Source organism: Schistocerca piceifrons, chromosome 1, assembly GCF_021461385.2.
Source record: "Schistocerca piceifrons isolate TAMUIC-IGC-003096 chromosome 1, iqSchPice1.1, whole genome shotgun sequence".
Taxonomy (NCBI): Eukaryota; Metazoa; Arthropoda; class Insecta; order Orthoptera; family Acrididae; genus Schistocerca; species Schistocerca piceifrons.
This window is the reverse complement of record NC_060138.1, coordinates 591,688,602-591,702,112: the sequence shown is the minus strand read 5'-3', so window position 1 is coordinate 591,702,112 and position 13,511 is coordinate 591,688,602. Positions and strand designations below refer to the sequence as shown.

Genomic DNA, 13,511 nt, shown 5'->3' with positions numbered 1-13,511 from the left:
AATCAACCAACCAGTCAACCAACAAGAATTCTTGCTTGTTTGGTGGCTTCGAACATTGATTTCTCTGGTTGGAAGAGTCTCCTGTGGTCAGCGGCAATTCAAGTTCTTTGCATACTAAGTCCACTATCTTGACCATCCATACCGCGCCGTCGTTGAAACGCAGCAGAGCATCCAGCGCACCTACTTTCAATGTTTATAGTCCTACCAGAACTGCTTTTGTTGTTCTCATTCGGGTTTTAATACCTTCCATGTAATTACTTCTCTAATAAACTTGTGTCAAAAGACGTTAGAGACTAAACATCGATAAAAGGACGAAATAAATGAGAAGGAAATTCTGTTGTTACAGAACTGTCTTCTCGACATGGGAGCGTCGTCATGTGTGCAGGCACTTTTTAAATTCCTCAAGTTTTGGGGCTTTCTTCGGTACAGTTTCCTCGAAATGAACTTGTTCTTGTTAAGAAAACGACAGAGAATTTTTCAAGAGGAAAATTAAAAAATCTATTTTTTGACACTTATTCACGTACTAGACCACTTCATTGCACATGGGAATAAACTTTCATATTAGCACTTAGAACCAATCAGTTTCCTGGTACAACACATCCACCTTTCTTAATAAATTATTTATTTTCTAAGTTGTCTCATTATGCTTTGGGCAACGACCTTGCCGCAGTGGATACACCGGTTCCCGTGAGATCACCGAAGTTAAGCGCTGTCGGGCGTGATCAGCACTTGGATGGGTGACCATCCAGGCCGCCATGCTCTGTTGCCATTTTTCGGGATGCACTCAGCCTTGTGATGCCAATTGAGGAGCTACTAAACCGAATAGTAGCGGCTTCGGTCAAGAATACCATCATGACGACCGGGAGAGCGGTGTACTGACCCCACGCCCCTCCTATCCACATCCTCCCCTGAGGATGACACGGCGGTCGGTAGTCCACTCGTGGCCTGAAGACGGAGTGAGTGCTCATTATGCTTTGCAGCGATGAGGTGGGCACCAAAATTCTGTGGTATGAGAATAAATACTTTCTCAATTTCTTGGATTCAGTGCGTTACGCAAAGAAAAAATAAGATTATATTTTACCTCTCCTGAAACATGTGAGATTTGTCACTTACAACATTTTCCACTGCCACGCTTCAAACGTTGGACGTCACTGTTCAGTTTTAAAAATCCGCCTATATACGAATCTCTTATCTCTATTGCCAATAGCGCTCTATCCGGAGACGTCAGTACACGCTATCAGATGCGAAGTCTTTCGAAAGCATCCTTGGATCAAATGTTAAACCCTATATCAGATGCTATCGCTTGCCTCGCAGCATCGCCAAGAGGGCCCATTATCATTCTTAAGGGCCACACAAACGTTCTCGTGTTTATATAAGTCACCATAAAGCTGCTAAAATCCTTATTATAGTGTAACAAATGCCGACAATACATCATCGTCATCTGGGAGACGTTGAAATTTAAAAAACTGTATGCCATTCGTCCAGATTTTAAAATGTGTTACATGTTTCGTTAGCGCTGTAAAAGTAAATGATCGTAGAGTCTGGCATGACATTGTGTGCTCCAGCTTAACACTGGAGTGTTTGTGGAGGGGGATGAGAGGGGGGGCGAAATATTTTAACACCAAAAACACAACACATTATCGTGTCCAATACGGTACAAGAAAACGACTGTCGTTCAAAACAGCATACGTTCGTTTCGGAAAGCAGGTCCTGTATGGTTTTAAGGGAATCTTGTAACATTCTTTCTGCATAACTGTGACGAATTCGGGTAACAATGATGGAGATGGATAACGATCACGCACTCTTCTCTCCATTACTAGTAGTTGTTTGATGAGTGTAGGGGGCACTTCATGCATTAGCAGATCTGCAAACGTAGAGATGACTTTTAACCCTTGTTACGGCGCTGTTGGAAGTTTGTTGTACCTCCAATTTTTGCCAATAGAGAGACCTGATGGCGGTGCAATGTGTCACTCAAAGCGGTGGCATTTCAACTAAGAGATTCAAACACAGGACTGAAGGTGTTGCCATTAGTTCTCTTATAATGACCAGGCGTTGTTCCACTGCCCATTAAGAAATACGAAAATTGGAGGAATGGGACCTATCCACAGATCGCCTGCATACTCGCTGACGATGGTCATCCGGGGAAACGCGTCATTCATTGCTGAAAATAAGACGCCATTCATCATCAGTCCATCCTTTCCAGTCACAGCCCTAATGCCAACGCAGACTTTTGTATTACACTACTGGCCATTAAAATTGCTACACCACTAAGATGACGTGCTACAGACGCGAAATTTAACCGACAGGAAGAAGATGCTGTGATATGCAAATGATTAGCTTTTCAGAGTATTCACACAAGGTTGGCGCCGGTGGCGACACCTACAATGTGCTGACATGAGGAAAGTTTCCAACCGATTTCTCATACACAAACAGTAGTTGACCGGCGTTGCCTGGTGAAACGTTGTTGTGATGCCTCGTGTAAGGAGGAGAAATGCGTACCATCACGTTTCCGACTTTGATAAAGGTCAGACTGTAGCCTATCGCGATTGCGGTTTATCGTATCGCGACATTGTTGCTCGCGTTGGTCGAGATCCAATGACTGTTAGCACAATATGGAATCGGTGGTTTCAGGAGGGTAATACGGAACGCCGTGCTGGATCCCAATGGCCTCGTATCACTAGCAGTCGAGATGACAGGCATCTTATCCGCAAGGTTGTAACGGATCGTGCAGCCACGTCTCGATCCCTGCGTCAACAGATGGGGACGTTTGCAAGACAACAACCATCTGCACGAACAGTTCGACGACGTTTGCAGCAGCATGAACTATCAGCTCGGAGACCAGGAGCGCCTGCGATGGTGTAGTCAACGACGAACGTGGGTGCACGAATGGGAAAACGTTATTTTTTCGGATGAATCCAGGTTCTGTTTACAGCATCATGATGGTCGCATCCGTGTTTGGTGACATCGCGGTGAACGCACGTTGGAAGCCTGTATTCGTCATCGCCATACTGGCGTATCACCCGGCGTGATGGTATGGGGTGCCATTGGTTTCACGTCTCGATCACCTCTTGTTCGCATTGACGGCACTTTGAACAGTGGACGTTACATTTCAATGTGTTACGACCCGTGGCTCTACCCTTCATTCGATCCCTGCGAAACCCTACATTTCAGCAGGATAATGCACGACCGCATGTTGCAGGTCCTGTACGGGCGTTCCTGGATACAGAAAATGTTCGACTGCTGCCCTGGCCAGCACATTCTCCAGATCTCTCACTAATTTAAAACGTCTGGTCAACGATGGCCGAGCAAGTGGCTCGTAATAATAAGCCAGTCACTACTCTTGATGAACTGTGGTATCGTGTTGAAGCTGCATGGGCAGCTGTACCTGTGCACACCATCCAAGCTTGTTTGACTCAATGCCCAGGCGTATAAAGGTCGTTATTACGGCCAGAGGTGGTTGTTCTGGGTACTGATTTCTCAGGATCTATGCACCCAAATTGCGTGAAAATGTAATCGCATGTCAGTTCTAGTATAATATATTTTTCCAATGAATACCCGTTTATCATCTGCATTTCTTCTTGGTGTAGCAATTTTAATGGCCAGTAGTGTAATAGCAGACTACGCATGGGACTGTACTTCCTAGACCAGCTGTCCGTGGCCTCCGATGAATGGTGCGGCATGACATAGAACGTTTTAGCGAGCCCATTGTTTGTTCTCGAACAGGAAGCAGACATGAAGTGGTTACGTTACAATACGACGATCCCACCTTATGGTGGTCAGACACGGTCGACCGGAACCTCGACGAATATGCTTGCCCTCACCTTCCCATGCAGTCCGTCATCGGGCCACTCTGTCACCAAATCTGGATCGTGCACTATTAGACCGAATCGAGTCCCACCTTGAAGTCGCTTTCAAAATCTGCCAGGTGCTCTACCTCACACGAGTAGGCAACATCTCCCTGACTCAGTGTTCACTCAACATATGACGCTGTTCACGCTCATTATATACAGGGTGAGTCACCTAACATTACCGCTGGATATATTTCGTAAACCACATCAGATACTGACGAATCGATTCCACAGACCGAACGTGAGGAGAGGGGCTAGTGTAATTGGTTAATACAAACCATAAAAAATGCACAGAAGTATGTTTTTTAACACAAACCTACGTTTTTTTAAATGGAACCCCGTTAGTTTTGTTAGCACATCTGAACATATAAACAAATACGTAATCAGTGCCGTTTGTTGCATTGTAAAATGTTAATTACATCCGGAGATATTGTAACCTAAAGTTGACGCTTGAGTACCACTCCTCCGCTGTTCGATCGTGTGTATCGGAGAGCACCGAATTACGTAGGGATCCAAAGGGAACGGTGATGGACCTTAGGTACAGAAGAGACTGGAACAGCACATTACGTCCACATGCTAACACCTTTTTATTGGTCTTTTTCACTGACGCACATGTACATTACCATGAGGGTGAGGTACACGCACACACGTGGTTTCCGTTTTCAATTACGGAGTGGAATAGAGTGTGTCCCAACATGTCAGGCCAATAGATGTTCAATGTGGTGGCCAACATTTGCTGCACACAATTGCAATCTCTGGCGTAATGAATGTCGTACACGCCGCAGTACATCTGGTGTAATGTCGCCGCAGGCTGCCACAATACGTTGTTTCATATCCTCTGGGGTTGTTGGCACATCACGGTACACATTCTCCTTTAACGTACCCCACAGAAAGAAGTCCAGAGGTGTAAGATCAGGAGAACGGGCTGGCCAATTTATGCGTCCTCCACGTCCTATGAAACGCCCGTCGAACATCCTGTCAAGGGTCAGCCTAGTGTTAATTGCGGAATGTGCAGGTGCACCATCATGCTGATACCACATACGTCGACGCGTTTCCAGTGGGACATTTTCGAGCAACGTTGGCAGATCATTCTGTAGAAACGCGATGTATGTTGCAGCTGTTTGGGCCCCTGCAATGAAGTGAGGACCAATGATGTGGTCGCCAATGATTCCGCATCATACATTTACAGTCCACGGTCGCTGTCACTCTACCTGTCTGAGCCAGCGAGGATTGTCCACGGACCAGTAATGCATGTTCCGTAGATTCACTGCCCCGTGGTTTGTGAAACCCGCTTCATCGGTAAACAGGTAGAACTGCAACGCATTCTCTGTTAATGCCCATTGACAGAATTGCACTCGATGATTAAAGTCATCACCATGTAATTGCTGATGTAGCGACACATGACACGGGTGAAAGCGGTGACGATGCAGTATGCGCATGATACTACTTTGACTCAGTCCACTGGCTCTCGCAATGTCCCGTGTACATAGGTGTGGGTTCATGGCAACAACAGTTAACACACCAACTGCACTCGCTTCTCCTGTGACGGGCCTGTTACAGACCCGTTTGCGTGCTACGACCACACCATTCAGTTGGCGGTAGATGTTTTGCAACTGTTCGGTTTTCCCTGCACGGGTGTTACGGTCACGCGTTACAGTGAACCTGACTTCAGTTGTGATCATGGCTTGGACTAAAGAAAACCCATTGTCTGTGTTAGGTTTGATATTTACTTTAAAAACTACGAACAAATCTCAAAGGTAGAAACGTGAGAAGTCGTTTGCCTTCTGAAAAGACGCCACGAACTGTTGAAGGAGCTCGGGACTGCGGTCCGCAGACCGCGGAAGACCCGTTTCAAGTGTTCGTGCGGCCCGCTGTTGTGACGTATTTGATGATAACGTACAAACAAATGGTTCAAATGGCTCTGAGCGCTATGGGACTTAACTTCTGAGGTCATCAGTCCCCTAGAACTTAGAACTACTTAAACCTAACTAACCTAAAGACATCACACACATCCATGCCCGAGGCAGGATTCGAACCTGCGACCGTAGCGGTCTCGCGGTTCCAGACTGCAGCGCATAGAACCGCACGGCCACTTCGGCCGGCGATAATGTACATCTAGCAACTAACAGCCGAATCCACGAATCTAAAAAAGGTTAGCTAACGTTAAGAGCTTCTTACAGGGTAGCTTTACTACTCAGTAACAAACAAAAGTACTTACAGAACAGTAATATTTTTGAAAATGTGCTTTATTTTAATTGGCGTTTATGAATTACTCCGTGAGCTGAGTAGAATTGGCCGGTTACCTGAGGAACAGAGCATTTGGTAGCGTGGCCGATTCGGGATTAGATAATGTGAGAGGGGGTATCTTCTATTGTTGTCTTCCAGTACTGGTAACTCTCAGCCATTCGTGACTTGCACCGATCGCTTGCTATGTTGTAAGTTTTGACACATAAGTTACATAGATTTGTGAATTCGGTTTACAGATGCAATACTTATTTGCATCAAGGAACATTAGACCCTAAGTTAATTAAGGCTACTGTAACATAGCACAGCTTTTAGAAGAAAAATGTCATTTAAATCATTGATCAAACTTCTGTAATGGTGTCTCATACTGAATAAGCAAAGTCGTTCGCACACATAGTAAAACCAGCAACACTTCTCTACACAACTATAGCGTCGCAATACTGTTACATCGCTAAGGCTGGCAGCAATCTGATACAGCAGTCAATCCGAAGTGTTCCGAATGGGACCGACTTATAACGATCAGTGTTTCGGGTCCGGTGGTCAACTTGTTGCATCCTTACTATAGTTAGTCTACTGCGGGCTCTTAATATAATAACTTATGTAGGCTACCAATTAATAATGAGATCGGTACATATGCGACACGAGATGCCGCTCGAAAATGTCAGTATTTGCTCTGTAGCAAAAGGTTTGACGACCATTGAGCTAGAGAACTGTAATAATGTCCTGCCTATGGAAGAGACGGTTTAACATCATCACTCAGTACTGAAAATGCTCGTCCCTTTTCGTCTCCACTGACAATTCGGCTTAATTCACTTAAGTTAGTACGCTGTTCAAAGATATTCAAAACCCTAGCCATTCCACTGCATTACCAACATGGGACACTCCACACATGTTATCGCAGATGTACACGTGTGGAATACTGGAACAACTTATGAAGCGAACAGCATGAAGGACAAAATCAGTCTGGCAATTAGAGAGTGAGCAGGACAAAGAGGCCCTGTTCTTTCAGATCGGAAAGTAGCTCTGAATCATTCGGCAACATGGACTTCCATATAATGTCAGAAGCTGCGCCGGCGCCAAAAGAATGCAAAAAAAAGTCAGTTGTGACGATAATTACGCAGGGCGATGGAGTTCGGAAGGATAACATGAAAGATGGTGCTGACAACCAATTACGGACCTCCTGTAAGATGTCGCCAGCAACCGAGCTGAATTGACTGGTGACTGTCGGGTACACCATAATACCCAGGCCTGCCAATAACGACGAGGGAGACGTGGGCATCAGTCAAGACTGAGGAGCAGTTGAGGGACGCTGAAACCACTGTTGAGGTCGTCGCGAAGGATAACTTCAGGTCAAACCGCGCCACAGGATTGTCCAACTACGAACATCTCTCACGGGCGAATAATGACAGGACTAGCTGTTAAATGATGTGCACTGTTCATTGTCCTCCAACACTGAACGGAAAACTGGTACCACAAACAATAGGACGCGTGTGCATTACCACTTCTGTTTTAATCGATGTTATAAATGATAGATGAATAATTACTGGACAACACAGTGCTCATCTGGCATTCGAAATATTGTTAATCAGACGTGAATTGATGTTGGTTAGGATCTAACAAGGGAACCCCCCCATCGCACCCCCCTCAGATTTAGTTATAAGTTGGCCCAGTGGATAGGCCTTGAAAAACTGAACACAGATCAATCGAGAAAACAGGAAGAAGTTGTGTGGAACTATGAAAAAATAAGTAAAATATGCAAGCTGAGTAGTCCATGTCAAATATATCCAACATCAAGGACGCTGTGTTAAGGGGCGCCGTGGTCTCGTGGTTAGCGTGAGCAGCTGTGGAGTGGGAGGTCCGTGGTTCAAGTCTCCCCTCCAGTGAAAATTTTAATTTTTTGTTTTCGCAAAGTTATGATCTGTCCGTTCGTTCATTGACGTCTCTGTTCACTGTAATAAGTTTAGTGTCTATGTGTTGCGACCGCACCGCAAAACCGTGCGATTAGTAGACAAAAGGACGTGCCTCTCCAATGGGAACCGAAAACATTTGATCGCAAGGTCATAGGTCAACCGATTCCTCCACAGGAAAACACGTCTGATATATTCTATACGACACATGACAGGAATATGTTGTCGACCCACCTAACTTGTAAACTTGGCGAATGGGTAAAAAGATTCTTCTACCTTGCCCGATTTAGGTTTTCTTGTGGATGTGATAATCACTCCCAAAAAATTGATGAAATCACAAGAGTTCGTCTCATAAACTGCAACAAATGAATGCAACAGTTTCACAGTCGCACAGTTTTCCCTGTGCTCTGTCAAAACATTTGTTTTTAACGTTTTCAAATTTTTCCGTGTGTACACCGTCAAATCGTGCATATGTCCAAGCAAATCTGAACATGTCCTGGAACTTTGGAGAGCGAAGTTGATTGTGTGTGTGTGCCTGAACTTTGATAATTGTCTGAAAATAAAAAAATAAAATTTTCACTCGAGGGAAGACTTGAACCAAGGACCTCTCTTTCCATAGCTGCGCACACTAACCACAGGACCACAGCGCCACTAAAATGGCGGTGTTCTTAATGTTGCTTATCTTAAACATGGACTACTCAGTTTGTATATTTTGCTTTTTTTTTATTGTTCCACACAACTTCTTCCTGTTTTCTCGATTGATTTGTGTTCAGTTTCTCAAGGCCTATCCACTGTGCCAACTTATAACTAAATCTGAGGGGGGTGCGATGGGGAGGTTCCCTTGTAAGAGCCTCGGACCAGGATCATAACAAACTTCACGAACTGGACACTGAATACTCACGATCTACAATGTTTTGTGCAAGCACACTAAAGGTATCAATGCTATCGTCTGAACGAAAATGGGTACTACATAGAAATTTCTACAATTCAGTAGTTCAGCATCTCGTGGTCTATTTGTAAGCATCCATGGCTACTGAAACTAACGTTCTGGATTCGTTTACTAGGGATCATTCTGAACGTTCCTGATTGTTGATGCTGTGGACCGAGGAACGCTCAATCTCTTGATGAGAATCTGCTTGAGCAAATATGGAGCTGGTCTCAAACTGAAGGCCTTGGGTAATCCTAAAAGTTAAATGACTTACTCCTTCCATCTACAGTATTTACTCCGTAAACCATCATACGGAGTTCGGTGGAGGTTACATGGTGTGTAACACTGTTATGGATATTACGTATCATGGTCTTATCTTACTTCTTTATCTGTTTTTATTTAACGTGGCTTCTGTATAACCAGGCGCTGTAATGTAACATTCACATGTAAATGTTTTATTCATTATTTATGATTTTTTATATAAGTGTAATTAATCAATGGATATCATTTCAAAAGTAATGTGCTGTAAAAGAGTGGAAAAGTTAAAACTTTTTGTGATCCTGGACCATGCATAAGGCATGTAGATTTGTGATGAAGTAAAACATGGACAGAAGTCCCTCTGCAATGAAACTGGCTTGGCGAGAATAGAAAAGGTAGGTCTGGCGGTCGAACTGCAAAACTCCTGTGTGGCATGAGTCAGTCGGTGGCTAGCAGGCAAAGTGTGCGCTTCCTGCGAACTGAAAGAGGCGAGGACAACTGCAAGATTATACACTATAGCGGAAGTAATTTGGCTTATTATTCATGGCTCTCTATTACGAAAATCCGACGGTAAGAAGAGAATTTTCACAGCTTGCTACACAAGAACAGCCATCGATACTTTCTCCGCCTTTTTTGAACGCACAAGTGATATACACTGATACCATCTTCATCTGACATTATCAGCTGAGTACTGTATAACTGCACGCACCAGTTGTGTGGTTTCTTTTTCAGTAATAAGTTTGTGTTCCGTAAACTTTGTAATGAATAACAGCATTTTATCCCTGGTTGTTTACCTAGATAGGGCTGTCACAAATGCTACGATAATTCGAAGCATCCTATTTTACTGAACTAAAAAGCAGTTACCTTCATTAACAAAAGTTAATAAACTCTGTGAAGTTGTAAAGTACTTAATTATTTGGTGAGAAAAAGTTTTCAAATACTCCATGTTATGTTCATAAAACGACAGTTAAATTTTCATCAAAGTACAATTAGCAAGAGAAGATTTAAAGTATTCAAAGATTCTTCTTGTTGAAATAACAGTGTTTATTACTTCCTGTGTTATATAGTTAACAGTGTTTCTGTTGTGTAGTGATTAAAATGTTCAGCCTAGATCCGAGTCTATTGGTAGACCAGTTTCTGGAGGCCCATGCTAATAGTTGAGCCACATTCATTTCATGTTACTATAACAGTATTCAAGAAGTACAACCTTCATTCTTATAACTTGCGTGTACTATAGTAAGCAAATAGCTATGATTATTCAAACTATACTAGATTCACGTATCACATGTCCCACTGAACTAAATAGAATAAGAAAGTGAACGTTCCTCGAGAACACAAAATAATCAGTACATAACACACAGTTACTTGATAACTATTTCACTGGTAGTAATTTCCAATAATTAAACTGACAAAACAACACCTTTTCCAAGTTGGTAGTGCTCCACTATTAGTAATAATTTACCGGTAATGATCATTCGCTTCCTACTGTAATGCACCAGAGTGTCAGCTCTTCCCTAAACGTATTAATACTCATCCTGTTAATTCCTGTCAAATCACTGGTATATTACTTGCTAAACTGGGCTACTGTCTTGTATTTTAACAGTAAAACAAAATTTAATATCAAATAAAGTCAAACCCAACAGTTAAGTTTCTTTATGAACCACGCTAGTACTCCGTACAACTTTGCCTAATTAGGCTGGGGACCGTTTACAGTTTACTTGATTACAAATAGAATCTTGCTTTAATTACCGTTTTTCTACTATTGCGTCCTTTCTATAGAAATCCATAGAAAAACAAAAATAGTTCAATACCTTTCCATTAGGCACGATCACGGTGAAACAAGTATCCCTTCTCAGGAGTAACATTGTAAGTGTATTGCTAATTTAATAGTAGTAGTCGGTAGTGTTACAGATGTAGCACAGTCATTTCCCCCATCCTGTTCCATCTGTATATTGTGTTCGAGAAGGAAGACTGTCAGTACCCCTCTGCAGAGTATTTTTTTTTTAAAGTTTACAAACTGACATGGCACATCAGTCACACAACAATGATCATTAATCATATAGGAACCATGGGTCGCAGAGGACATCCAGAGCTAAATTGCATTGCAGTAGTTTAGTCACATGCCACAGATGGACGCCCACAACAGGAGATTCTGAAGTTTTGTCCGGATGCATCGAGACACGCCTAACATAGATGCTGCGTTGAACGGCGCACCCTCTCAAAGATACCTGGTGTATCTCGAAGACACCTGCTGCTGCACCAATCCTGCCCCCCTAGATTCTCCGGCGATGTAACAGGTGTTTCATGCATAAGGCCCTTCGGATACCCAACAGTAAAAAATTGATTGTGGGCAGATCGGCTGATCGTAGTGACCACGTGACTGGCTCACCGCGACCAATCCAGTGACCGGGAAAGTTTGCCTGCAGATGTGCCTTCACTTGTCTGCTGAAAAGCTCGGGAGCTCGGTCGTGCTGAACTCGAATATAGCGACTAATAAGCATGAGAACATCATTCAGCATATCCGGCAGAACCTCTCGCGGTAATACGAGATACGTGCGACCTGACGAAAGTACGGCCCAATTAAACAGTCTCCGATGATACCAGCCCACACGTGTCCGCAGTGCGCTCTCATGTCGTTTGTGAACCCCGTTTCCTATGTGATTACTGATCCTTGTTATATGATGTCTGTTTCAAAACATCTTCTTTGAATCACTTTGTGTATATGCCAGAATTATTCTCTCTCTCTCTCTCTCTCTCTCTCTCTCTCTCTCTCTCTCTCTCTCTCATTTTATTAGTGCAACTTACAAAGGTGGCGCAGTGCTAAGAGACTATACTCAGGAGGACAGCGAATAATATCTCTCTTCGGCCATCTAGTTTTCCTGTAGTTTCCTATTCGCTCAAGGCAAATGCAGGGAGGTTCCTTTAAAAAAGGGCATTGCCGATTATTTACTTTCTCACCCCATTCCATTTAATTCGAGCTTGTGTCCGTCACTAATGACATGGTAGTCGACGGGGTGTTAAACTTTAATTTCCCATACTTGCTTCCTTTGTTTGTTTCAGTATTCTGGATTGCTCGATCAATGGTATTGTGCCCCTTCGTAGGCAAATCTGTCTTTCCTCATACTCACAGAAATGTGGGCATTTACGCTGCTCTACGTGTAAGTATTCAAACGATAGCGTGTGTTTTCGTCTAAAATACTTGGCTCATATTGAATTATTTTGAAAGGTGGATATATACGGGTAGACTGGACACTGACTTGCGGATAGTTTCAGAACAAGTGAAAATTTCATATTACAAGAGCGAAGCAGTCACGTGTGGCATCTGTGGAATAGACGACTGACGGAAGTGGCAGTAGTATCTCTGAACTTGTGTATCTTTGGCTCAGTTGTAGAATGGAGTAAATTGGCAGATCTCTTAGCCCGGCGAATATAGGAGAAGGGTTTTGATGAAGACAGTTGTTAGGAATTATTAATCTGATGGAAGGATTTAAAGGCGCAGGATTTATGGAACACAGAGGACAGATCTGTATTATGGATATTTATTCAAGGTAATAATTTTTTCTGGCGCATACTATGTCAGCAATTCTTGGAACAGAACAGTCCACCCCCCCCCCCCCCAACCTCAGTTTAGGTCATTTCATTTCAATTTGCATAATCGTAAAAGCGTGGCCTTGTTGTAAGACTTTTGCAAAGAAAGTAAAATTTTTGGCTTTGCCTGAGTTTTATGTTATTGTGAACTAAGAGTTCAAAATACAGCTTTGTCATTATAATGAACAAGAAAGAATTTTCTTTTCAAGTAAGAAGTTTTTTTAGTACGAGAAAATCATCCCAATCTTTCTCCCAGTTGTTTAGTCTTACTTTAGCATATTGCAGCTCGTGCGGTTTCTACATGCTGTGCTGTTGCTGCTGACTGTGCTGTATTTTTTCAGCTGACATTCTTTTCATATTTTGTTGGTGCTTTCTTTTCTCATCTTACTTTTCCATTGCGTTAATTCTAAACATTTTCTTTGTAATTCAGATTTTTAATGGGCCAATTAACAGTTTGTGTTCCGTAGTGTTGCTACATCATTTCAGTGTTTCAATTTTTTTGGGGCAGTGCACAGTTGGATTTTGGTACTGGAGTCTGCGTAACAGTTTTGATTTCATTTCCTGCACGGAGAATGCCAGTTAGTTTTGTCTTGATGAAAATATGTGCATTGAGACGTACTGTTCGCAACAATAATTTCAGTCCAAGTTTTTTATAACAGAGCACAGCACATTAAGTTCTCAGTAAAAACCTGGACAACATGTTAATGCTCATGAAAGAACTAACAATGGAGTCAGAGC

General features: G+C 43.0%; 1 pseudogene; it reads left to right on the top strand.

Moving 5' to 3' along the window:
- Nucleotides 1–651: 651 nt before the first annotated feature.
- On the top strand, nt 652–769 carry LOC124722578 (annotated as a pseudogene).
- The last annotated feature ends 12,742 nt before the right edge of the window (nt 770–13,511 follow it).